The following is a 27312-nucleotide window of genomic DNA, read 5'->3' on the forward strand; positions in this document are numbered from 1 at the left end:
TGGCTGCAGAGAGGAGGAGGGGAGGGATCAGTAGTAGTGAGGGATCTTTGGTAGGGCGGGGGGGTGGGTCAGAGGCCAGAGGAGGAGGGGAATTGGGGCTGGAGGGGAATTGGGGCCAGAGGGAGGAGGCTCGAAGGTAGAAGGCCTGGATGATGTTTGCAGCTGGAAGTTCATCGGGTTTGAGGAAGGCAGCTGGAATGGGGATGCTGAAGGGTGATTGGGGCTAGGGGGGCGAGGTCTGAAGGCTGAAGAGGGGATTCGGTGGCCGGATGGGGGTCAGGGTCCAGAGGTGTAATCAGGGGCCAGAATCGAAGGTCGAATGGGGACCATACATCAGAGACCACATGGCAGGGCTGTGGGGGGGGGGGCGGCGTTCGGAGGCCTTGGGGAGGGGGTTGGGTGTAGATCAGAAGGATCTGAGGCAGTTCAGAGCCCTCAGGTGAGATCAGAAGGGCTGAGGGTGTCCAATTGTGGGGGAGTTGGTGAGGCAGGACCACAGGATGCAGCAGGTAAGTGGAAAGGCACTTACCTCCTGGATCCAGCAGTCCTCACCTCCCTTTAGCTGGCGGGTTTCCTGAGGCCTGGGAAACCTGGCCAGCCAGAGTTAAATTTGAACTGGTGGATGAAATGATGAATGAGAAATGGAGCCTCATTATAATATTCAAATGGACAACCCATCTCCTGGGAATGAGTTGGCTATCCACCTCCTGTCCCGCCTGTTAAAACCGGAAAGGGGAGGATTGGAGACTGGTTGGGGTCAGGATTCTGTTTTTTTAACACGTTAACACTCCACCCGGCCCCAACCCACGCTTTTTTGGGTTAAAATTCTGCCCAATTGGCTGTGAAGCTTCCATGGTTGTGTGTATGCCTTTGTGTCACAGAGTGAGAAGAGAGATGAGGTATAACAAAAGTGAGATGAAATTAGCCCTGAGCTTGGGGAGGCCTCCTATTTCACCTTCCCCTCATACCTTGTTACTTTCATAGGGAAGGATGTTGAGCATGGACTCCTCCTAGGGAATCATCTGTTCCCAGCTGCTACCAGTACAGTATTGATCCTGGTCACCACCTCTTCCTAGGCAACCTGCATTGCTGTCTTGTGGGGAGAATGCTCTGGAGTACCCTCGGCAGCCCTCTTTACTTTCAGCTCATGCAGCAGCACCTCCTCTTCACCATCTACCAAACAGGGGATCAAAGGCTTCCCCACACTATCACTTTCCCAGAGACTACTGGGTAAATTTTCATTGCTGACTCTTTGTCGAACCCACCTAATTTTCATTGCATTGATATCAAAGTGATGAAAATAGGGCAGATTCTACAACAGGTAGGGCAATCCAGTCTGCTGGATTCCCGCACAAGTGATGAAGATGAAAATTTATCCTACATTACCTGCCTGCATCTTTTTTTGCCATCCATGGCCTTCTCAGAGCTACAGCCTGCACAGGGAAATTCCATCCCTGGAAGAGCTGGGTGGGGTCACCCATGCGCAATAGGTGCTGATGCAATGCCTGCTGCACAGAGTCATGGCAGAAATAATAATGGAATCATAAAATATGCCCTCAGTTAGCAGTAAGGAATATAAAACGTCAAATTCTTAAAAGAGGGGATGTGTGCAATAGAAGCAGAAGGTGGTGCAGGCAATAACCTGCCTCAAAGCATGACATTCTGGCATGGCTACAGACTCGCAGACATCATGGATGGAACGGGACCATAAGAGCTGCTAATGCTAACCTCAGAGCTCCGTATTTATGCCAGAAATACAAGACCTGTCTCAAAATTGTTTTAATCCAACATGCAGTGCCTGTGATGAAGATTCATATACTGCTTCCTCTGTCCATGCAACTTCCAGACAACGGCTGTCACCTGAATCTCTGGCCTTTAAATGATTGCAAGCAAAAATTATTGTAAAAATGATAATCACATTTGTGTGAAGTTTATTTATCCGTTACTTTAAATGAGCTCACAAATCTTTAAAGTCGCAGCAAAGGGATTTCAGAGGAAAATGCTAAGTGTCCTTATGCTAAAACTCCCACAATGTAATTCCATAAGAATATAAGAAATAAGAGCAGGAGTAGACCATACGGCCCCTTGAGCCTGCTCCACCATTCAAAAAGATCATGGCTGATCTTCAACCTCAACTCCACCTTCCTACACTATCCCCATATCCCTTGATGCCCTTGATTTAGTGCCCATGTGTCTTATATCCAGAAGTTCAAAGACACTAGATAGGCAATGTTGCATTTCTATTATGTCTCATCAGACCTCTGAGAAATGTCTCAGAGCAGTTCACCTGAATTACTTTGTGAACTGCAGTGACAGGCAAACACAGCAGCCAATGTGGAGGTGTTGGTTGAAGGAATAATGACACCCGGAGAAGTCCCTGTTCTTCTTCAAAGAATGTGGTTGGATGTCTGACGCCCACCTGAACAGAAAGATGGAGTTGCAGTTATCACTGCGTCTGAGAAATGACACACCTTCATTACTGCACTGAAGTGAAGATCTAAATTGTGAAATAAATGGTCAGCTAATCTGTTTTAAGTGGTGTCGGTTGAGAGGTAAATGGTAGCCAGGAGAACGCAAACAGTATCATGGGATCTTTTATATCCAACTGAACAGGTAGAGATAATGATTTGGTTTAACATCTCAACTGAAAGGCAGCACCTCCAACAATTCAGCACTCCCTCAGCACTGCACTGAAATGTCAGTTTAGATTATGTACTCAAGTCATAGAGCGGGGTGTGAACCCACAACCTACTGTGTTAGAGACAGACCACTGAACCAGACTGACATAGACTCTAGCCAGTACATACCAAACCTAGATCATTCTTTTCTAAGATTTAATAAAAATAAATTTCCTGACAGGTTGGTGATTTTTCCTCACAGCAAAAACCATAATATTTGAATTAAGTTCGAACAGACTCCTGCTTGCAGTCATAGTACTGAACTGGACATTCTCTATTGTCTTCATCTTGAAAATTGTGTGTGTGCCTCACAGCTTGAAGTGGTGACAGATGAAAGGTGATATACTTGCCAACATTAGCCTTGCATCACTGACATATAAATTAGATATCGTGAGACTCGTAATGCCAAGTAACAATGCTTTTGTAAAAATGTTATTATTATTCCCCTTGTCCCTTTTCAATTGTATTCTGCCTCTAATTCTATTCTGAGCCAATTTATTTCACAAATCAAGAAATTGAAAATAATCATCAGGGTTAAAAACTTTGGAACTGTGCAAATCCTATTATTTGTGTAACTCAGCTAAACTATCAGAAAGTGCTGAAGATCTTGTGATTCACTGTGAAGCTCTGCTCGTAAGGGAATCAATCAGAGTGAAAAAAGTGCAAGATCAGTCCAGGTCAACTGAGTGCAGATTTCCCCCGCTAACCCTTTGATACTTTTCCTCAATAAGTCCGAGGTTCACCCTACCTGTGACCTCATGACTGCATGACCTGTGAAAGCATTAGATCTGGATATTTTGTACCCGTTAACTATGGCTAACATGAAAATAAAAATGCTAACATTTTGTTCTTCTACAGGGTTAATGCTGAGGTTGAGTAGGGCATTTGAAGGGGCCTTTTTGCCTTGTTTTAATCTTTAGGGCAGGAGGATGTAGGGGGTGTTTTAATGCTCTAAGGAGAGAATTTCTTTTATATCTGTACTATTGGACTGTTTATTACAGTAAATAGGTTTCATCCTTTCTGTTGTTCCCTACAGGCTTAGCTTTGAAAACAAGGAGCAATATTTTCCTTAACAGAAATTAGCTTGCTCTAAGGGCCAAGATTTATAGTGCATGTTTACTTATTCAGAGAGCCTTTCATCGTGTTATCGTTTATAGAGGTGCTGATCTCTAAATCACAGGCCCAGTAACATCCGGGCTAATGGACTTTTCCATTTGTGAAATGCATGCTGCTCTCAACTCCCCTTCTCCATATATAAAAGCAGTGAAAATTGAGAGTAACACCCTAAAATGGTATTTATACTACCAATCATCCATCAATATTACTTCAGATCTATTAAAACTGGCCTCTGAAATAATATTGGGACAGAAATCTCGACCTCCTCGGAACCATACGGAGTTGTATGGACCTGGGAAAGCATCGCAAAAGCCGATTTTCGGTGTGCAATGCTCATGCACTGAAAATCAGCTTTTCTGATCTATCAAGCTCTGGCTTGACAGATCCAACACATCTCGACAGCAAAAACTTTTGCATGGGCAAGATTGTGGTATTTACCCATATCTTGCCCAGCGAATGTCCTGAAAACTCTTGTGCCTAATTAAAGCAGGCACATAACCTACTTTTACCAGCGTAAGAGTTTTAAAACATACAAAAACATAGTAAAATAAAAAATTTTACATTTTAATGTTAAAAACCCTGCCCGCTAAGGTAAGTTTATTTTAAACCATAATTTTAAAACTTATTATAAAATCGGAAAAATATATATATTTTCTAAGACATTTATTAACTTTAATTTAAATTAATCTCAAATATGTGATGTATTTTTTTATTTTTTACTTGTGTTTGGGGTTGGGGGAGTTTCTCAATCATAATAATGGGAACTTCTACTTACGGAGCTCCCATTATTATGAATGAGAAAATACTGTACCTGGATTGGCTGCCCAGAGCCATGTGACTCCAGCTCCAGCATACGTCTGTCCCGACCTGCACGGGCTCCGATGCACAGGGAGAGGAGGCCTCAGGACCGGGATCGCTGGTGGATGCAGCAGGATAAGGTAGGTGCAAATCTTTTTTACCATTTTCTGTCCAGCGCCCGCAGGAAGCAGAGAACCAGGATTTCAGGGCCAATAGTATTTTAAAGAAGCTATTTCAATGTTTATCTGACTGGACACCACAACAACTGCATTTCTGTGGCAGGAAAACAAGAATAAAATGTTCTAATATATTCAAAAATATTATATTTTTAGAAATTAATTGTTCTTTTTTTGAAACTTTAATGTATGAAATAATAAATCTGTAGAAAATAATCCTTTCTAAGAGGTTATGCAGAGGACAAGTGTCATGGAGCAATGTTTTACTGACTAGGCACTGAATAGCATCAGGAAGCATGTTAGACGCTTGGGTTAGTTACTTCCCAGCCTCATGGACTGATGCACCTTCTGATAGAACATCGTTCCTGAGTCATTTATCTGATTTATTGTTCAGAAATGAGCATTGGGAACAAAGCCAGGTTGAATTCATAAATTTTAGATTGTGGTGATATTAGTGACAGCAGGTCCCTTAAACTCAAAGATCTAACCTATGGACTGGGAATAAACAGTAAAAAAAATCCAAGATTGCACAGGCCATGAATATGTCACAAGCAACAAAACACGTGGCTTGTTCGAGGGCTGATTTTATGAGATTGCAGTCCTTGTGAGGATCCTGCTGCAAACACATATTGGATGATTAGTCTCCACATTGTTCTGTAATAGATGGAAAACCTTGGGGACTGCACCCGCATGTGCCTTATATTTACTTCTCTAAGCAGGCGGGATCTTCCACAAGGGGGCCCAATTCTGTAAAATCAGCCTGTGCTTGTCTATGACAGAGATGCACCTGTTATAGCAGTGGGGAGAGCTGGTGAGTAAATTTTGAGTCTAGCACCTCTCCTTAATCTCCATATGTTCCCAGCTACATGATAAATATGCACACTGAAGCTGGCTAGCAGCACATTTGGCTGAGGGTTTCAAAACCCGACCAGGTCACCAGCTCCTGATATTCACCATTAAAGAGACAGGTCTTTTTGTTAACATTGCATAGCAGCTGAAGAGGCACAAGCTTTGTAATGAAGACAGTGGTTGGTAATTTTAACTTTTGCCAGTGTAAAACGCATGATATCGGCTTGGCCACCCTTTAATTACCTCTCTCAATTTTTGTTTAAGTTGTTTAACAGGCTGCTGAGCCAGTATTGCCCAATTTACACTATCGTCCAAGGTCAACATTACCCTGGGGGAGTGAGACAATATATTATCCAAAATGTGTACAATGAAGACACTAACGAAAGTATCATTTTCCGAGAAGACAGCAGAAATCATCCTGCAGGAGATGCAGCAGTAGAGAGTGATTCTCTTTGGTATAGAAGGCCAGATTTCTGATGAAGCACAGGTCCAAGCTGCATGGCAGTAGGTAGTGTAGCGAATTATCCTTGATAGGCTGTATTCAAGTCTATTGGACCTGGCAGCACATGCAAAAAAAAATTAATTGGCATCAGCAGAAACACTAACATAAGTCTACCTACCCTTGCACACATTGGAGCCATCATTCCAAAGGGTCAAGGAGGGTGTAGAACTGCAATAGTTCCTTTGCGGTACTAGATTGCCATAGAGAAAAATAATCGATCCCAGATCAATTACCTTTCTAAAAATACACAGAATCCCTGTGAGGAGAAAAGTGTAAATACGATGGAATCTTCAGCCCTTCAAGGGCCTCTAGCTCCCTCCACTGGAGATACATGGTAGTTTTATGATTCTCACGGCTGCTTTGGTGCAGGCACTTCTGATGTGCCTTTACAAGCATGAGCCACATGCCCCATTTATTTAAATTACCTTATGATTTCTGCTGACCTTCAACTGAAGTTACGGTAACTGGGACAAGTGCCACAGAAAATTTCCGACATTACACAAGATACTTTTCTTTGGTTCAGTGCTTCAGACAACTCCTGTAGACGAGGGCCTACTCACGATGACCAGAGAGTGCATCATATAAGCAATTTGTAGCAAAACCAGAGATGAAACAAAAAACCTTTGTTACTTTATTTTGGCTACTGGTTATATGACATGCCCATATATGCTTTTCCTTTACTTCAGAAGGCAGTTGACAAAGTATTGTATTAAACCATGGCTCAGGGTAAAAACTGCCAAATAGAATTAATAAACAGAATATGGATATGTAACCAAAGCAATGACACTGTACATAAAATTACTAAGAATATACAGCACGGAATCAGGCCATTCAGCCCAACCAGTCCATGCTGGCGTTTATGCTCCACTCGAGCCTCCTCCAGTCTTTCCTCATCTAAATCTATCCACATAACCCTCCATTCCCTTCTCCCTCAAATGCTTGTCTAGCCTCCCATTAAATGCATCTATACTATTCGCTTCAACCACTCCCTGTGCATAAAGAAGTTTCTTCTGAATTCCCTATTTGATTTCTTGGTGACTATCTTATATTGATGGTCTCTAGTTATGCTCTTCCCCACAAGTGGAAACATTCTCTCTGTGCCGACTCTTTAAGACTTTTCATAATTTTAAAGACCTCTATTAGGTCACCCCTGAGTCTTCTCTTTTCAAGAGAAAAGGGACCCAGCCTGTTCATCATTTCCTGATAAGTATAACCTCATATTTCTGGTATCATCCTTGTAAATCATTGTTGTACCCTCTCCAGTGCCTCTATGTCCTTTATATAATATGGTGACCAAAACTGCAGTTTTACAATAGTTGTAGACGTAGATATCTCTCCTTGAACACTCAGGGTGAAAAGTAACACTTGCATCTACTGCACTAAACTGGATCACATATGAGATCCCTGAATCACAATCATTGGATAGCGGCTTGTTACTAACAATCCTCTGTATATCTCTGGCCTGTTGTTCAATGATGTCTTTAGATAGTTGTTGTGTATCTGTAAAGCATGCACTCCCATGTTCCATCACCAGTGAGCGCATCCCCTGAAGTCCCAAGGAATCCCATCATCCCTTGGGAGCACTGTATATAAACCGGCCCCTAAGGCCTGTTCCTCACTCTGAAGTGTCTTAATAAAGACTGAGGTCACTGTTACTTTAACCTCCCTGTGTGCAGTCTCATCAGTGTTAGGAACACAATAACTGGCGACGAGTATACAAATCCTACGCAAAGACGCAGCAAACTGTGGGCATCCTGGAGAAATTCTCGGAGGTGAGGACTGGGAAGCCTATGTCGAATGGCTAGACCAGTACTTTGTAGCCAACGAGCTGGACGGAGAAGGACGTGCTGCAAAAAGGAGAGCGGTCCTCCTCACGGTCTGCAGGGCACCGACCTACAGCCTCATGAAGAATCTTCTGGCTCCGGTGAAACCCACAGATAAGTCGTATGAGGAGCTGTGTACACTGGTTCGGAAGCATCTTAACCCGAGGGAGAGCGTGCTGATGGCGAGTTATCGGTTCTACACGTGGCAGCGATCTGAAGGTCAGGAAGTGGCGAGCTATGTCACCGAGCTAAGGCAAATTGCAGGACAATGTGAGTTTGAAGGCTACCTGGAGCAGATGCTCAGAGACTGTTTTGTACTGGGCATTGGCCACGAGACCATCCTATGAAAACTTTTGACTGTAGAGACACCGACCCTCAGTAATGCCATTACGATAGCACAGGCGTTTATGTCCACCAGTGATAACACCAAACAAATCTCTCAGCACACAAGTGCTAGCAATGTTCATAAATTAACTGGAACTGTGTTTGCGAGCAGAAATGTACAGGGCAGAAACCACGAATCTGCAATTGCCAGCAGGCCTCAGGTGACCCAGATGACTCAGAGTCCGCAACAAAGGATGAATGCAAGGCAATTCACACCTTGTTGGCATTGTGGAGGCTGCCATTCAGCCTATTCATGCCGTTTCAAAGGGTATGTTTGCAAGAGCTGTGGAACAATGGGGCACCTCCAAGAGCTTGCAGACGAGCTGCAAGCTCTTCAAAACCTGATAATCACGTGGCAGAGGAAGATCGGTCCATGGTGGATCAAAGCAATTTCGAGCCTCGGAGAGAGGAGGCAGATGCTGAAGTACATGGGGTGCACACATTTTCGACGAAATGTCCACCTACAATGCTAAATGTAAAATTGAATGGCTTACCCGTAGCCATGGAACTGGACACTGGCGCGAGCCAATCCATCATGAGTAAAAAGATGTTTGAGAGACTGAGGTGCAATAAGGCACTCAGACCAGCCCTGAGCCCCATCCACACGAAACTGAGAACGTACACCAAAGAGCTCATCACTGTCCTGGGCAGCGTCATGGTCAAGGTCACCTATGAGGGCACGGTGCACCAACTGCCACTCTGGATTGTCCCGGGCGATGGCCCCACACTGCTTGGAAGGAGCTGGCTGGGCAAAATCCGCTGGAACTGGGATGACATCTGAGTGCTATCGCATGTCAATGAGGTCTTATGTACCCAGGTTCTTAACAAATTTCCTTCCCTTTTTGAGCCAAGTATTGGAAACTTTTCCGGGCGAAGGTGCGGATCCACTTGGTCCCAGAGGCATGACCCATTCACCACAAGGCGCGAGCAGTACCTCACATGATGAGGGAGAGAGTGGAAATCGAGCTGGACAGGCTGCAACGCGAGGGTATCATCTCCCCAGTGGAATTCAGCGAGTGAGCCAGCCCGATTGTTCCAGTACTCAAAAGTGATGGCACGGTCAGGAATTGTGGCGATTATAAAGTAACTATTAATTGTTTCTCGCTACGGGACCAATACCGGCTACCTAAGACAGACGACCTATTTGCGACGCTGGCAGGAGGCAAGACATTCACCAAGCTCGACCTGACTTCGGCCTACATGACGCAGGAGCTGGAGGAGTCTTCAAAGGGCCTTACCTGCATCAACATGCACAAGGGACTGTTCATCTACAACAGATGCCCGTTTGTAATACGGTTGGCTGCAGCGATCTTCCAGAGAAACATGGAGAGTCTACTCAAGTCGGTACCACGCATGGTGGTTTTTCAGGACGACATATTGGTCACAAGTCGGGACACCGTCGAGCACCTACATAACCTGGAGGAGGTCCTCCAGCAACCGGATCGCATAGGGCTGCGGCTGAAGAGGTCGAAATGCATCTTCACGGCAACAGAAGTGGAGTTTTTGGGAGAAAGATCACAGCAGATGGCATTCAGCCCACAGACACCAAGACAGAGGCTATCAAGAACGTGCCCAGGCCACAGAACGTCACGGAGCTGCGGTCGTTCCTGGGACTCCTCAACTATTTTGGTAACTTACTACCGGGGTTAAGCACCCTCTTGGAGGCCCTACATGTGTTATTGCGTAAAGGTGCAAACTGGGTATGGGGAAAAAAAACAAGTAAATGCTTTAGAAACATTTTATGCTCCAACAAGCTGCTTGTATTGTATAACCCGTGTAAAAGACTTGTGCTAGCATGTGATGCATCGTCGTACGGAGTCGGGTGTATATTACAACAAGCTAACGTTGCGGGGAAGTTGCAACCTGTCGCCTATGCTTCCAGGAGCTTGTCTAAGGCCGAGAGGGCCTACAGCATGATTGAGAAAGAGGCATTAGCGTGTGTGTTCTGGGTAAAGAAAATGCATCAGTACCTGTTTGGCCTCAAACTTGAGCTGGAAACCAATCACAAGCCCCTCATATCCCTGTTCGCTGAAAACAAGTGGATAAGTACTAATGCCTCAGCCCGCATACAAAGGTGGTCACCCGCGCTATCAGTGTATAACTATACCATCCGCCACCGGCCAAGCACTGAGAACTGTGCGGATGCTCTCAGTTGGCTACCATTGCCCACCACGGGGGTGGAAATGGCGCAGCCCGCAAACTTGTTGATGGTGGCGCAGCCTGCAGACTTGTTGATGGTCATGGAAGCGTTTGAAAATGATAAATCACCTGTCACGGCCCGCCAGATTAGGACTTGGACCAGCCAAGATCCTCTGCTGTCCCGAGTAAAAAATTGTGTACTGCATGGGAGCTGGGCCAGCATCCCCCTTGAAATGCAAGAGCTAATCAAGCCATTCCAGCGGCAAAAGGACAAGCTGTCCATTCAGGCAGACTGCCTGTTGTGGGGTAACCGCGTAGTGCCACCCAAAAAGGGCAGGGAGACATTCATCTCGGATCTCTACAGCACACACCCGGGTATAGTAATGATGAAAGCGATAGCCAGATCCCATGTGTGGTGGCCCGGTATCGACTCTGACTTCGAGTCCTGTGTATGACAATGCAGCGTGTGTGCTCAGTTGAGCAACACGCCCAGAGAGGCACCACTAAGTTTGTGGCCCTGGCCCTCCAGACCATGGTCGAGGATCCATGTCAACTATGCTGGCCCGTTTCTTGGTAAAATGTTCCTGGTGGCTTTTTCAAAATGGATTGAATGTGAAATAATGTCAGGAAGCACCGCCACCGCCACCATTGAAAGCCTGAGGGCCATGTTTGCCATCCACGGCCTGCCTGACATACTGGTCAGTGACAACGGGCTATGTTTCACCAGTGCCGAATTTAAAGAATTCATGACCCGCAATGGGATCAAACATGTCACCTCGGCCCTGTCATGTATGTAACCTTCATGTAACAACACTGCAATATTGTATGTACTTGAGAAATGCACACATTGACCACAGGGGGTGAACTTGTGGGAGATACTCCTCACCTGGTCGTCCAGGTATATAAAGTGAGGTCCCACGTAGGGTCATCACTTCTTAAATCTGTGAATAAAGGTGCAGGTCACAGAGTGACCTTGTCCATAGAATGTGCCTCGTGTGGATTTGTGGTATTGTGTTAGTACTTTACAGGCCCTGTTTAAAAACAGCCTCCAATGGGCAGGCAGAGCGGGCAGTACAAACAATCAAACAGAGCCTTAAATGAGTCACAGAAGGCTCACTCCAAACCCGCCTGTCCCGAGTACTGCTCAGCTACCGCACGAGACCCCACCCGCTCTCAGGGGTGCCCCCGGCTGAGCTACTCATGAAAAGGACACATAAAACCAGACTCTCGCTGGTTCACCCCAACCTGCATGATCAGGTAGAGAGCAGGCGGCAGCAACAAATTGTAAATGATGGTCGCGCCACTGTATCACGGGAAATTGATCTGAATGACCCTGTGTATGTGCTAAACTATGGACATAGTCGCAAGTGGATCGCAGGCACAGTGATAGCTAAAGAAGTGGGTAGGGTGTTTGTAGTCAAACTAGACAATGGAGAAATTTGCAGAAAGCACCTGGACCAAACGAGGCTACGGTTCACAGACTGCCCTGAACAACCCACAGCCGACACCACCTTTTTCGAGCACACACCCAAAGGATCAACGACACCACCCCGGACCAGGAAATTGAACCCATCATGCCCAACAGCCCAGCAAGGCCAGACTCACCCAGCAGCCCTGCAGGGCCAACAACACCAGCCCAGCGAGGGCACAGCCAACACACCAGAACAGACATTTGTACCGAAGCGGTCCACCAGGGAAAGAAAGGCTCCCGACCGTCTCACCTTGTAAATAGTTTTCACTTTGACTCTAGGGGGGGGAAGTGATGTTGTGTATCTGTAAACTATGCATTCCCATGTTCCGCCACCAGGGAACGCATCCCCTGAAGTCCCAAGGGATCCCAGCATCCCTTGGGAGCACTGTATATAAACCGGCCCCTCAGGCCTGTTCCTCACTCTGGAGGGTCTTAATAAAGACTGAGGTCACTGTTACTTTAACCTCCCTGTGTGCAGTCTCATCAGCGTTAGGAACACAATAATAGTCTGCTCAATTTGAGCAAGACAGGCTGAGAAATACTTTTCAGGCAAAAAAGGCCAGGGCCAATGTTCCCCTAATGGTATTTGTGAGTGCATTCACAGTTCAGGCCTGCACCAAATTTACCATTGGAAAAGCTAGTCCTGCGCTGTGCAGGACCAGCAGAGAACTGCGTGGCAGTACAGCTTAGAGAGAATGTTGGTCGGGAAAAACGAAAATTAAGTATCTTAAACTCAGTAGTAGAAATTGGATTTTGTTGCGCCCATTTTACGAACATGGAACAGGCCCAATTTCAGAGGCCAACGTCCTGTGCTCCAAGGAAGCCTGAAAAATGTCTGACCTGAAATTAGGTTGGGCTATTTTTCAGGTGTCCTTGGTGGCCATCTAAATCAGGCATTCTGAGCCTTACATATTTAAATGAGAAGCTTAATGCCTATTTTAGGCCCCTTGCAGAAACTGGATCTCACAGAGCGGAGTGGGCACCAGATTCTTCAGCGGCAACTGTGGCTTAAGCGGCAGCCAGCAACAAAAGGGACGTTTTTTAATTTAAAATATTTTAAAAAATCATTGGTGTGGAGCCAGAATCCATAAAATAGATTGCAGGAGTGTTTCCTGACTCTACAGTGTTCTGTTATTTGCTTTCAGTATCACAGCGGTGATAGAAACAATAATGATAGAATGTGGCACTTGGATTTTTAACAACTAAGGGAGCGGAATTGTGTATCGCCCTGTTTGGGGGTGGTAACCTTGGCGAGGCGAGACTTCATGCGCCTGGCACGGAAGTCCCGCCCTGCACCCTAAATTCGGATCACCGCCCCCTCTTGGGAGCGGGTCTGGGGTGCTAACCTCGGGAATCTCGCAGCACTACATGGCCTCCCCACATAGCACTGATGCGATCACAGGGCCCTCCGTTTCTGTTAAAGGGGAGGGCACCCTGCGAACTCTGCAGTGGTTTTGATGAGCCTCCACTGCGCCACCGGAGATGCGGGATGGCGTGGCTGCAGCCCGGCACAGAAGCAGAGTGCTGGGCTGCACCATTGTGGCACAGACCTGGCAAAAATCGTTCGAAAAATCAAAATGGCACCGTGCACCACCTCCCCTTTAAATTTCGCCCCGCGAGCAGAGTGCAGCCCGGTTTGCGGCCTGCAAGGCTGCCGTTGACATTGCCCAATTTCTGTAGTGGGGCGAAAACGGGCCATGCAGGCCAAAAACAGGGCACTGCGCACGGCGATGACATCATTGCCGGAGGCGCAGTGTCCCGGGCACTACTGGTTTTGCATCTCCGCTACCACCCGCTTAATTTTGCAGGAGCCGGTAGCACTCCCTCTCCCCAGGTGAGAAATGGATTTCTCCCCGTTAGCACCCCCCAAAAGCGCTAACGGCAGTCGCAAACCATGAAAATTTCTTCCCCTGAGCCTTTTAACCTTTGAGCCCCAGAGGCACAGAGCAAGATTGTGGTCGGGCACAGGACTTGAAATTGGGTGCAAGGTCATATGACCAATTCACACCATTCTAAATTTTGTGACATCGAAATTTTCTGCCAGCAAGCAAGTGCTAATCTCATTTAATTGGAATAATTATGGTTAGTAGATCCTTCGCTAAATTTCATAAGATATTGCCAAGCTGCATCTCCAGTGCAAACCTCACGTGTATAAAATGGTAGCATGATTCCTGCACAGCCCTGGCTTGTTTTGGCACTGATTTTGCTGGAGCAAGGCATCTCATGGCCTGCCTTATTTGTGCAGGTACAGCAAGCAATTTGGAAGACAAATGGTATGATAACCTCTATTGCAAGGGGGTTGGAGAATAAGAGTGAGGAACTCATGCTACAATTAGATAGGACATCGGTGAGACCACACCTGGAGTACTGTGTATAGTTTCGGTCACCTTGCCTAGATTGATTCCTGGAATGAGAGGGGTGTCCTATGAGGAGAGATTGAGTAGAATGGGCCTATATTCTCTGGGATTTAAAAGAATGAGAGGTGATACATTTCTTAGAAGGCTTGATGGGGTAAATGCTGAGAGGCCATCTCCCCTGGCTGCAGAGTCTAGAACTAGGAGGTATAGTCTCAGAATAAGGGGTCAGTCATTTACGACTGAGATGAGGAGAAATTTCATCACTCAGAGGGTTGTGAATCTTTGTAATTCTCTACTCCAGAGGACTATGGATGCTCAATCGATGAGCATATTCAAGATTGATATCAATAGAATTTTGGCACTAGGAAATCAATGGATATTGGGATAGGGCTGAAAATGGAGTTGATGTCGAATGTTCAGCCATGATCTGATTGAATGTTGGTACAGTTTCAATGGGTCACACAATTTCAATATATTTTGTCCTGCAAGTTGCTGGAAGTGCGAGCAAATAATGATGCGGTGGGAGCTGTAGGATCCGTTCCTCCCCCACAAAAGATTGGACTTTTGAATATGAAAACTCAGAATTGCATCACAGCTTGCAAAAAGAGCTGGGCAGAAAAGGGTTAATTCTTACATTGCAGCCAAACCATCCAACATCATGAGGGACGTTTACCAGAAAAGAAACATTCACACCTTCAATGGTTTCCTGTCGGAAAAGATACAGGAACATTCATATATTCATTTGCCTTAAGGGGTTACATTGTTTCTGGGCTGTGGCTCCACAAAGGCTGGTATCCGGGTAGGCTTAGACAATGAACCGGACCCTGAGGCATTTGGATATGAATGCTACCAGAAAACCAACCATTAAGTCACCTTGGGAAGGAATCATGAACAATGAGGAACAATTAGCCATCAAGAGTTCACATTGATGCAGCGATCATATTCATTTGATGCGGCCATCATGTTAAATCGGTTCCAAGATTGCAAGTTGGTTTTTGGTATAAAGAAGAACCATTTTTTCGAAGTCAGCAGAATACAGCAGTACAGAAACAGAAGCCAGACATTTTTCAAGACACAAGCTGCAACCAAGGAAAGGGCCTACAGGCAACCTCAGACACAGCCGAGGAATTGGTGATTGAATGTTTCAACCAAATCTCCAAGGGGTTTTGTCCATGTGTTGTTGGTTTTAATAAACGAATAGTTTTGGGTTGAGCGTAAACCTTTGTGTTGTGTATATTTTGTTCCTGTAAATCCCAGAGTCAAATAACTGTAGTAAGGGCAAGGAAAGCAAAAACTTTACAGAAATGGCGACCATGGTAGAACTCTGAGGTTTGGAACAAAAATGGGCACAAAGTGAGAGCAAGAACCCCTAGGGAGTCCAAGGCAGTCTCAGGGAGGCTGAGGTGGTCTCAGGGAGACCAAGGTAGTCTCAGGGAGGCTGAGGTGGTCTCAGGGAGGCCAAGGTAGTCTCAGGGAGGCCAAGGTAGTCTCAGGGAGGCTGAGGTGGTCTCAGGGAGGCCAAGGTAGTCTCAGGGAGGCCAAGGTAGTCTCAGGGAGGCTGAGGTGGTCTCAGGGAGGCCAAGGTAGTCTCAGGGAGGCTGAGGTGGTCTCAGGGAGGCCAAGGTGTTAGGTAAATACTTCCAAGCCAGGGGCAAAGGAAATGGACTCTCTGCATGGAAAAGTGGCAGAGTGGACACCTGGTGGTCATCGTGGGAAGTCTATAGAGGCTAAGGTAGATCTGTAGTAAGTTAGACATTTCTGAGCCATGGGCACGAAAAATAATACACTCTGAGGACCCGCAGGAAAAAGCGGCAGAGTGGACGGTTAGTAGTAACCATAAAAGGTCGAGAGAGAAGGCAATTATGCTAATGTGCCTACAGAAGCAAACACAGCATCTCAGGGAAAAGGTGAGACAGCTGGTGGATGAAAAAAGGGAACTGGAAGGCAAAATAAGTGATAAGGATGCCACAGTAGAACGGCTGACGAAAGTTTTAAGTGAGAAAAGGCAAGAGCAAAAAGTGAAGGAGGAAACGGCACGGAACAACCTAGAATACTTGCAGTGTCAAGTGATGGAGTGCAAGAGGCAAAGTGAAAGAAATCTAGAAAGTGCCAAAGAAGCGGAGGAACGATTAAGGAAAATAAAAATAGCGTAGAAAGTAGCTCAAAATCAGGGTCATGAGGGGGCAGATCACGGGCCTTATAAGGAAAGGATCCATCAGTTAACCTCAGAGCTAAACAGGGCCAAACGGATGGTTTGTCTCATGATGACTGGAGAAGTTGGGGAAGACTGGGATCCAGAGGGGAAAGAATCAGACGATGGGCCCTAGTATAGCGAGCATCGGCCGGCTCCCGAGGCACCGGGACTCCCGAGACTGATGTGTCCCCTGCGACAGCAGAAGTTCGGTCCACCCCACAAGGCGGTGGTCCGCCGCCATTGCAGAATGATTATGTATTCCCATTTACGCTGCTTCAACTGTAGAAAATGCTGATGGGTGGGGTTAAACTGAAGCAGGGAGGGGATGCCTCCGTTCATTTTGCCAACCTGAAACAGACAGGGGGCATTAATAACTGCAACGAGAAGGCGATGAGGAAGTTGATACTGCTCTCCCTGGATGGGAAGCTATATCACAGTTTGTCGGCAGCCACTAAGTTAGGGGGATGAACCATGCATGGCTTAAAAGAGGAAGTTTTGGTAGCTTTAGGGCACTGCCAAGGTAGTCCGTTCTGGCAGGTAGAGCAGACTAAACAGTAAGTAGGCGAGTCGTCAGATACGTTTGCAGATCGGCTATGGCTGTTTTACTTGAGGGCCACTGAAGGGAGTCTAGTATGTGCAGACTTAATAGGGGCTTCCAGAAATCATTGGCTGAGAACCATGGTGTCCAACAATTTGCCGCAAATCAGGGCAAGGACCGAGTCATGGTTTGACCCAGAAGACCTCCACAATACGGAGGTGGGTGTGTTGAGAAAGCTGACTCTAGTTTTCAAGTCAGGACAAAGGGAAGAGGAGAAACACAGGGAACAGTTTGCATGAAGTGAAAGAGAATGTGAGGAGTAAAAGGGAATGGACACAGGAGGGAAGTAATGCGGGTAGATCCCAGGCGTGTTTTAACTGTGGGAAGTTGGGACACCGGATAAGGGAGTGTAAGCTCCTGAAAGGGGGGAAATCAGGGTGCAAGGGTCCCAAGGTAGAGACGAACCAAGGGAAGGTAGAAGACAACCCAGTAAAAGTCCTAGTGGCCATATGTAAGTGGTCAGTCTATAATTATTTCCCGAGGTTTTCGAGGCCTTGCCGTAGGGTCCAAATCGGCCCTGCCTTGCTTGCTGCGCTACGGGTTGGTTTTCCGCAGAGACCGGTGCCAATAGATATCTCACAGTTATCCAATCTGCTGTTTATGATTTAACACCTGCTTATAGCAGGCACACTAACTCTGTCCTTATGCTCGGGCGAAAAGAGTTACAACAGATTGTCTTGTAGTGAGACATGGACCAACGTTTCAATTTTAAAATTACACAAGGTTTATTACAACAGATCAACACCTCCACTCCACTCACCAGATGTTTGTGAAGTAGAACCACACAGTGCAGTAATACCCAGTAAAACAGTGCACTTCCTTTATTAACCTTACAACAGAACAACCCTTCCCATGGGCTAACCCCTCCCGGCCCCCACCAACTCTAAACGCCCCCCCCCCCGGTTTGGTTAGGGCACACTGACACCCCCTCACGCACTTTTGTGGATCGGTTGGTGAGCGTGCAACTATTGAGTTCTCCCCCAATCTGCCCTTCCTTGCTCATTGGTTCTTCCTCAGCGGTTCGACTCCACGGCCCCGTGCTTGACTGAAGCATGCGAGATACAGATTGAAATTGAAGTCCGTTGGGTTGAAGAAGCGAGGTTTCGCTTATCCTTGAGGGGTGGGCAAATGTGCCTTCACGTAGGATGTGATAGAATGAAGGTTAAGCTTCCAAAATGCTCGACAGTTATGCTCCTGTAATCCACAACTCTGGCTGGGTTTGGATGGTCCAGTTGCTTCGGGGAACCTTTACATGGTTTCTTCAGGTCTTATTTCCCACTATCTGAGAAGTGCTGGGGTCTGAACAAAGCCAGCCAATCGATGTCTGAAGGCTTCCCAAGTGAGTGTTAAATGGCCCATCAGTCCTGATTGCTGGACCATTGTGGAGACAATGCAGGTGTCGGTCTTGTCCTTGCACCTTGCTCTCTTTCCTAGACAACCTGGCTCCACACACAAGAGAGTCCCTTGGCCTTCCTAAGAGCACCCAGCTCTGATGTCACTGGCCGCTGGCATGCCAGTGTTCAAATTTTGTGTGTGGAGCCTTTAGTACGGTGGTCCACTCACCGAATACGACCACTTACCCATCGTCGAGCAGGGTCCCATTTACACTGGCAGGCTTTACGGGTAATGAGCAGGCTGGGGCACTGGCAAAACCCTTAACTATAGAATTAGGACCCAACGTAACTATGTAGGAATGCATTTTGATGAAGTGGGAACAACCCGGTTTGGGAGTTCTCGGGGCCGACTACATGTTGGCACACCACGCCATAGTGGATATGAAAAACAACGTCTATGGGGGGGCAGTTGATGCAGGTTGGACAGGTGAGTTTGTAGTGATTCCCAGGGACAGTAAAAATAAAGACAACACCTGCATGATGAAGCCAAAAGGGAGCTATGACCTGGAACGATTAGTCGATAGCATCCCGGCCAGGTATCAAGGGCATGTACGGGAGAATATAGACACGTTTGCTTGGTGATGGGGTAGAGGTGAAGGTAGATGGGGACCCAATATCACAGCCCCAGAAACAGTATCATTTTTTCTGGGAAGCAGAAAAGGATTTGGAAACTGCTATAAATTCCCTGGTGGAACAAGGTGCGTTAAGAACGATAGCTCCCCATTTGAATTCACCCCTGTGGCTGGTAAAGAAGCCTGATAAATCATGGAGAGCCACGGTAGATTACCGAGTCATGAATAAAAATATTCCAGCCTGTGCGCCCACGGTAGCAGCAATAGCACATCTGATAGGGAGTATCCCCGTGGCCACCAAAACCTTCAAACGGGATTTGGTCCATTCCCATGAGGCGGGAGGACCAGTATAAATTTGCCTTTACCTTTAAAGGACAGCAATACATGTGGACGTGTTTTCCAGAAGAGTTTCACAACAGTCCTTCAATTTTCCACCAAAGCATGGCCGAGGCACTAAAAAGTTTTAGTCAGCCTTACCGGCTGATCCAATATGTGGATGACTTGTTATTATTCTCCGAAAGTGCGGAGGATCACGAGCCATTAATGAGTGAACTACTGGGTTTGTTAAAAGAAGCAGGTTTCAAAGTAAATCCGACGAAAGCCCAAGTTGGACAAGGGGAGGTTCTAGGACTGACGATTAGGACAAGGGAAAGTGCTATAGACAAGACGAAGAGGAGGGGTCACCCAGAGTTGGGGGATGTGGACTTGAAGCAAATCCTCCTCAGTAGCTGCAAAAGCAGTTTTAGAAATTTGAAAGCTGACAGTAAGGTGGTGCAGAAAATGATGAAGCAGGTGGGCAGAAGGACATTGCGGGATCCAAAAGGGAGTACAAAGCATGGCAGGGAAGCATTGTGTTTACAGCAGTAAGCCATTTATTTAAGAGACGAAAAAAAATAGAATTGCATTTTCAAGGAGTCTAAGAAGGTGAACCAATACTTAAGCTTCTAATTTTTGTGCCGAGAGAAATAAAATATAGAATTTGCTACAATGGATGCTCGAGAAGTCATGAAATGTGTTGTGTGTGAAAGCTTGTCTGTTTAAAAACTTTTGTTGTTTTTATGCATGGAGTACAGAAGGTAATGCAACTTTCAAAATGCGAAAAAAAGGGAAACATAGAAACATAGAAAATATGTGCAGCAGCAGGCCATTTGGCCCTTCGAGCCTGCACCACCATTCAATATGATCATGGCTGATCATGCAACTTCAGTACCCCACTCCTGCCTTCTCTCCATACCCACTGATCCCTTTAGCCATAAGGGCCACATCTAACTCTCTTTTGAATATATCCAACGAACTGACTTTCTGTTGTAGAGAATTCCATAGGTTCACAATTCTCTGGGTGAAAAAGTTTCTCCTCATCTCGGTCCTATATGGCTTACCCCTTATCCTTAGTCTGTGACCCCTGGTTCTGGACTTCCCCAACATCGAGAACATTCTTCCTGCATCTAACCTGCCCAATCCCGTCAGAATTTTAGATGCTTCTATGAGATCCACTCTCATTCTTCTAAATTCCAGTGAATATAAGCCTATTCGATTCAGTCTTTCATCATATGTCAGTCCTGCCATCCCGGGAATCAGTCTGGTGAACCTTCGCTGCACTCCCTCAATAGCAAGAATGTCCTTCCTCAGATTAGGAGACCAAAACTGCACACAATGCTGAAGGTGTGGTCTCACCAAGGCCCTGTACAACGTGAGCAAGACCTACCTGCTCCTATACTCAAATCCTCTCACTATGAAGGCCAACATGCCATTTGCTTTCTTAATTGCCTGCTATACCTGCATGCCTACTTTCAATGACTGATGTACCATGACACCCAGGTCTCGTTGCACCTCCCCTTTTACTAATCTGTCACCATTCAGATAATAATCTGCCTTCCTGTTTTTGCCACCAAAGTGGATAACCTCACACTTATCTACATTATACTGCATCTGCCATGCATTTGACCACTCACCTAACCTGTCCAAGTCACCCTGCAGCCTCTTAGCATCCTCCTCACAGCTCACACTGCCACCCAGCTTGGTGTTATCTGCAAACTTGGAGATATTACATTCAATTCCTTCGTCTAAAGCATTAATATATATTGTAAATAGCTGGGGTCCCAGCACTGAACCTTGCGGTACCCCACTAGTCACTGTCTGTCATTCTGAAAAGGACCCATTTATTCCTACTCTTCGCTTCCTGTCTGCCAGCCAGTTCTCTATCCACATCAATACATTACTCCCAATACCATGTGTCTTAATTTTGCACACTAATCTCTTGTGTGGGACCTGGTCAAAAGCCTTTTGAAAGTCCAAATACACCACATCCATTGGTTCTCCCTTATACACTCTACTTGTTACATCCTCAAAAAATTCTAGAAGATTTGTCTAGCATGATTTCCCTTTCATAAATTCATGCTGTCACTGCTTTCCAAATGTGCTGCACTTACATCTTTAATAATTGCTTCCAACATTTTCCCCACTACCAATGTCAGGCTAACCGGTCTATGATTCTCTGTTTTCTCTCTCCCTCCTTTCTTAAAAAGTGGGGTTAATTAGCTTCCCTCCAATCTATAGGAACTGTTCCAGAGTCTATAGAATGTTGGAAAATGACCACCAATACATCCACTATTTCTAGGGCCACTTCCTTAAGTACTCTGGGATGCAGACTATCAGGCCTTGGGGATTTATCGGCCTTCAATCCCATCAATTTCCCTAACACCATTGCCTGACTAATAAGGATTTTCCTCAGTTCCCTCAGTTCCTCCTTCTCGTTAGACCCTCGGTCCCCTAGTATTTTCGGGAGGTTATTTGTGTCTTCCTTAGTGAAGACAGAACCAAAGTATTTGTGCAATTGGTCTGCCATTTCCTTGTTCCCCATTATGAATTTTCACCTGATTCTGACTGCAAGGGACCTACATTTATCTTCACTAATCTTTTTCTCTTCATATATCTATAGAAGCTTTTGCAGTCAGTTTTTATGTTCCCTGCAAGCTTACTCTCATACTCTATTTTCCCCCTCCTAATTAAACCTTTAGTCCTCCTCTGCTGAATTCTAAATTTCTCCTGGTTCTCAGGTTTGCTGCTTTTTCTGGCCAATTTTTATGCCTCTTCCTTGGATTTAACACTATCCCTAATTTCCCTTGTTAGCCACTGTTAACATGGATGAACACCTTCCCCGTTTTATTTTTACGCCAGACAGGGATGAACAATTGTTGTAGTTCATCCATGTGATCTTTAAATGTCTGCCATTGCCTATCTGCCGTCAGCTCTTTAAGTATCATTTGCCAGTCTATCCTAGCCAATTCACGTCTCATACCATCAAAGTTACCTTTCTTTAAGTTCAGGACCCTAGTCTCTGAATTAACTGTGTCACTCTCCATCTTAATGAAGAATTCTACCATATTATGGCCACTCTTCCCCAAGGGGCCTCACACAACAAGATTGCTAATTAATCCTCTCTCATTACACAAGACCCAGTCTAGGATGGCCAGCTCTCTAGTTGGTTCCTCAACAGAAGGTAACTCTCTGCACAAGACTTCAGAAAGCAACATCTTGTGCAGAGTTGAATGTAAATATTTTGAGCATTTTTAAAATTAAGAAAATTTTAAGTTTCGAATTTGAGTGGATGTTTCCCTCACTAACAGAAAGGGGGTCAGAATTGACGAATTAATCCATTGGGATGGCAGGAAAGCCACAATGAATGTTCCTTTTCTTTTCTTTTAAACAGGAGTGCTGATAAAGGAGTCCTTTAATATTGAAATTACCTCAAGGTGTTACCGAACTTGAACTTTGATGGGACAGTGCTGTGTGAACTCCAGTAAGGTTAAATCACAAAAGCTGGACATAGGGTTCTGTGAAATTAATAATGACTTAGCTAAATTGATGAGTTGGTGGAAGGGAAATTAATCAGAAATTTAAGAATAGAAAGGAAAAAGGGACGCAGTGATTGCAGCAATCATAGCATGTATAATATGTGTGTAATTTAAGTGGGACCTGTGAAGGGGAGACCCCTCACAGAGCAGTGCTATTCTTTTATTTTGTTTTTATAGAAGCGAATCGAGTCGAGGACGCAAAATGAGATGGATGCTGCTGATGGGCATGTGGATGATCCTGATTAAAGCAGGGTGGGGAGATTCGGGAGACGCTGAAACATTCCTTACATATGGGTGTATGGGAGAAACCGGCCCCACCATAACTCGGGGGGTTGGGGCAATATGGAGTAATAAGGGTAGAAGTGCCTACAGTGACGCTGGAAGTTGGCCAGGGTGGCTAGGGTTAAATTCGACCAAGTACTCAAGGCAAACCGGAAGCAAACTTGGGGAAGTATCAGTGTCCTGACCAAAGGTAAACATCACAACCAAGAAGTTATAGGTGAAAGAGGGTAGGCGGGATGGCTGGAATGTAAAGGAAGCACCTCCATTGGAGGGTGGTGGTGGTTACGGAAAACAGACAGGAGTAAAATTAAAGCATCTATGGAATGGGAGAAGTTGGGAAATAACTCAAACAGCCGGACCATGGGAACTAGGGAAGGGGTAAAGTTGTGTTGGGAGAAATGGTGGACGACGGAGCAAGGGATTTATGTGTGTGTGGTCGGATCTGGCCACAACTGCAAGGGGAATGTGGCTATTGTTTTTAAACGGCAGTGGCAGGATTTCGGGTCGGGTATGAATTGGATGCAGGGTTTTGACTCTTGCGCTGACCTTGGATCCTCCAAAAGCAGTTAATGCGAATGAACTAATTGTGGGCAGGTTAAAGCCTCTACCAAAAATCCCAGAGACTCAGGATAAAGAAGTTAAATGTCCCATGACGACACCCGGACCTAAAAATGGGCTGGTGTTAATCCCAAAAGGGAAAATGCTGTATCATACCGTGTATTATGAAGTAGCGTCAGTTATTCTTAATCTAACGGAGTTACAATTGCCCCGGTGGTGCCCACCAGAGACGGAAAAGCTCTATGAGCGGTTGTTAAAAGAAATTCTTCTACCAGAAGAATTACGGGGATGAAAGTTAGGGGGAAGTTTACAAACCAATAAACAACAGCCACACGGGCTGGGGAGATGAAAAAGGGGACTGATTAATGATGTGGCTACGGCGTTTAATACGGCGAAGTCACTGGTCAATAGCATGGACAATGCGCAATTGCAATTGCAAGTAAATACTTTCAGGGACCAGCTAAAGAAATTACTGGGGGAGGATAGTGACATTGAGAGTCACAAATTACAGGAAGACCAGGTGATGACAATTCATCTAAACGAGATGGTGGCTGAGGTGGAGACTCACACTCAGACCATCAATGTATTAATAAAGGAGGGTCGGAATATGTCGGATCGGGCTGCCCAAAATGATGTGTGTGTCATGTACGGAGCCTGGTTGTTAAATGAGGGGCTCAGTAATTTGGAAGATTTAAAACAAGGCCACGTACCGTCGTGAATCAGTAACAAGCACCGAAAGGCTTTAAGCGTTTATGACAACCTCCTGAATCTGTGGTCAGCCTCCGAAGCATACCCAGTCCCGGTCAACTGTGGTCAAAGCAAGCAATCTATAATGGGGATAGTTCTTAGGATGCCGGTGATGGATCAGTTGGACCGGTATACTGGGTGGAAAACATTGGGGTAATTCGAAATGGGGTACATGTGAAACATCATAAAACCCCTCAGTATGTGGTGAAGTTGGGAGACTCGATAACCGGTGCTAGTCTGGAGGGATGTCAGAGAGGAGGTACACATGTGGTATTGTGCCCCTATCATTTGAATCCTTTCGACTGGCTAGTAAGTGGGTTTGAGTATGGAGACGTGCAGCCTCTTAGCTATATCATGGAAGTGACGGCTCACAACCATGCCCCGTCTCAGGTTGTGTACAAGGGTAACGGAAGCTACTGTGTCACCACCAGCGAAAGTCAGTATAGAGTGCACAGTGATACCTGGTGCCTAGTTAAAGATCCCACCTTTTGCTTCAAACCCCAAGTAGACACTAGTAGTACAAGAAAGGATAATTCCTATCTCAGACCACAAACATGTCAGTATTACAGTTAACGGTACTTTACCGAACTTCCAGGAGTACATATCACGGTTTGGGTACGATATCCTGCCATTACTCAAACATTTGAGTAAACTATCAAAGGACATAGAGCTGTCCCACAAACATTATTATTCGCTGCACCAGAGAAATGAGAAAGCAAGGGAGGAAATTGAAAAAATGCTTACCCCTCCCTGGTGGGATGAGGGACTCAACATTGAGATCCCCCCTTGGATTTGAATCGTGCCACATATGTTAGTAATTGTACAGTTGATTATTGTGTCCTGCGTCTGCGCACATACAGAGGCTGAACTCCAGGACATAGTCGATGTATTTACTGAGACGTACGAAAGCATGGGCCTTAAGCTAAACATCCGTAAGACAAAGGTCCTCCACCAGCCTGTCCTCACCGCACAGCACTGCCCCCCAGTCATCAAGATCCACAGCGCGGCCTTGGACAACGTAGACCATTTATCCATACCTCGGGAGCCTTTTATCAACAAGAGCAGGCATTGACGACAAGATTCAACAATGCCTCCAGTGCACCAGTGCAGCCTTCGGCCGCCTGAGGAAAAGAGTGTTTGAAGACTAGGCCCTCAAAACTGCCACCAAGCTCATGGTCTACAGGGCTGTAGTAATACCCGCCCTCCTGTATGGCTCAGAGACATGGACCATGTACAGCAGACACCTCAAGTCGCTGGAGAAATACCACCAACGATGTCTCCGCAAGATCCTACAAATCCCTGGGAGGACAGACGCACCGACATTAACGTCATTGATCAGAATTGAAGCACTGACCACACTTGATCAGCTCCACTGGGCAGGCCACATTGCTCACATGTCTGACACAAGACTCCCGAAGCAAGCGCTCTACTCAGAACTCCTTCACGGCAAACGAGCCAAAGGTGGGCAGAGGAAACGTTACAAGGACACCCTCAAAGCCTACCTGCTAAAATGCAACATCCCCACTGACACCTGGGAGTCCCTGACCAAAGACCGCCCTAAGTGGAGGAAGGGCTCTGAGCACCTCAAGTCTCATCGCCGAGAGCATGCAGAAATCAAGCACAGACAGCGGAAAGAGTGTGCGGCAAACCTGTCCCACCCTCCCTTTCCCTCAACGACTATCTGTCTCACCTGTGACAGGGACTGTGGTTCTCGTATTGAACTGTTCAGCCACCTAAGAACTCATTTTAAGAGTGGAAGCAAGTCATCCTCGATTCCGAGGGACTGCCTATGATGATGATGATGATGATTGTGTTGTATCTGTTAATCTTGTCATGTAAATTAAAAAGAAAGACAAAAAGGGGGAACCTTAAAGGATTATTGAAGCAGGAGGGTGAGAATGTATGAACTGTAGTCAGATGTATGTTATGTAAAGATTTGGTTGAGACCGGCAATGCACCCAAAGGTAAAGAAGAAGGAGAAGTCGTCGGGAGTATTGTCTCTAGTTTTAAGAAGAGACATTAAACGGGGGGGGTGGGGGGGGGGTGATGTAGGATCCATTCCTTCCCCCCCTCAACCGTACAAATTGGACTATTGAATATAAAAACTCTGAATTGCATCACAGCTTGTAAAAAGAGCTGGGCTGAAAAGGGTTCATTCTTACATTGCAGCCAAACCATCCAACGTCATGAGGGACGTTTACCAGAAGAGAGTCATTCACACCTTCAATGGTTTCCTGTCGGAAAAGATACAGGAACATTCATATATTCATTTGCCTTAAGGGTTACATTGTTTCTGGGCTGTGGCTCCAGAAAGGCTGGTATCTGGGTAGGCTTAGACAATGGACCAGACCCTGAGCCATTTGGATATGAATGCTTCCAGAAAACCAACCATTAAGTCACCTTGGGAAGGAATCATGAACAATGAGGAACAATTAGCCATCAAGAGTTCACATTGATGCAGCTATCATATTCATTTGATGCGGCCATCATGTTAAATCTGTTCCAAGATTGCAAGTTGGTTTTTGGTATAAAGAAGAACCATTTTTTCGAAGTCAGCAGAATACAGCAGTACAGAAACAGAAGCCAGACATTTTTCAAGACACAAGCTGCAACCAAGGAAAGGGCCTACAGGCAACCTCAGACACAGCCGAGGAATTGGTGATTGTATGTTTCAACCTAATCTCCAAGGGGTTTTGTCCGTGTGGTGTTGGTTTTAATAAACTAATAGTTTTGGGTTGAGCCTAAACCTTTGTGTTATGTATATTTTGTTCCTGTAAATCCCAGAGTCAAAGAACTGTAGTAAGGACAAGGAAAGCAAAA

The sequence above is a fragment of the Pristiophorus japonicus genome, chromosome 2 (genome assembly GCF_044704955.1).
Source record: "Pristiophorus japonicus isolate sPriJap1 chromosome 2, sPriJap1.hap1, whole genome shotgun sequence".
Classification (NCBI taxonomy): domain Eukaryota; kingdom Metazoa; phylum Chordata; class Chondrichthyes; family Pristiophoridae; genus Pristiophorus; species Pristiophorus japonicus.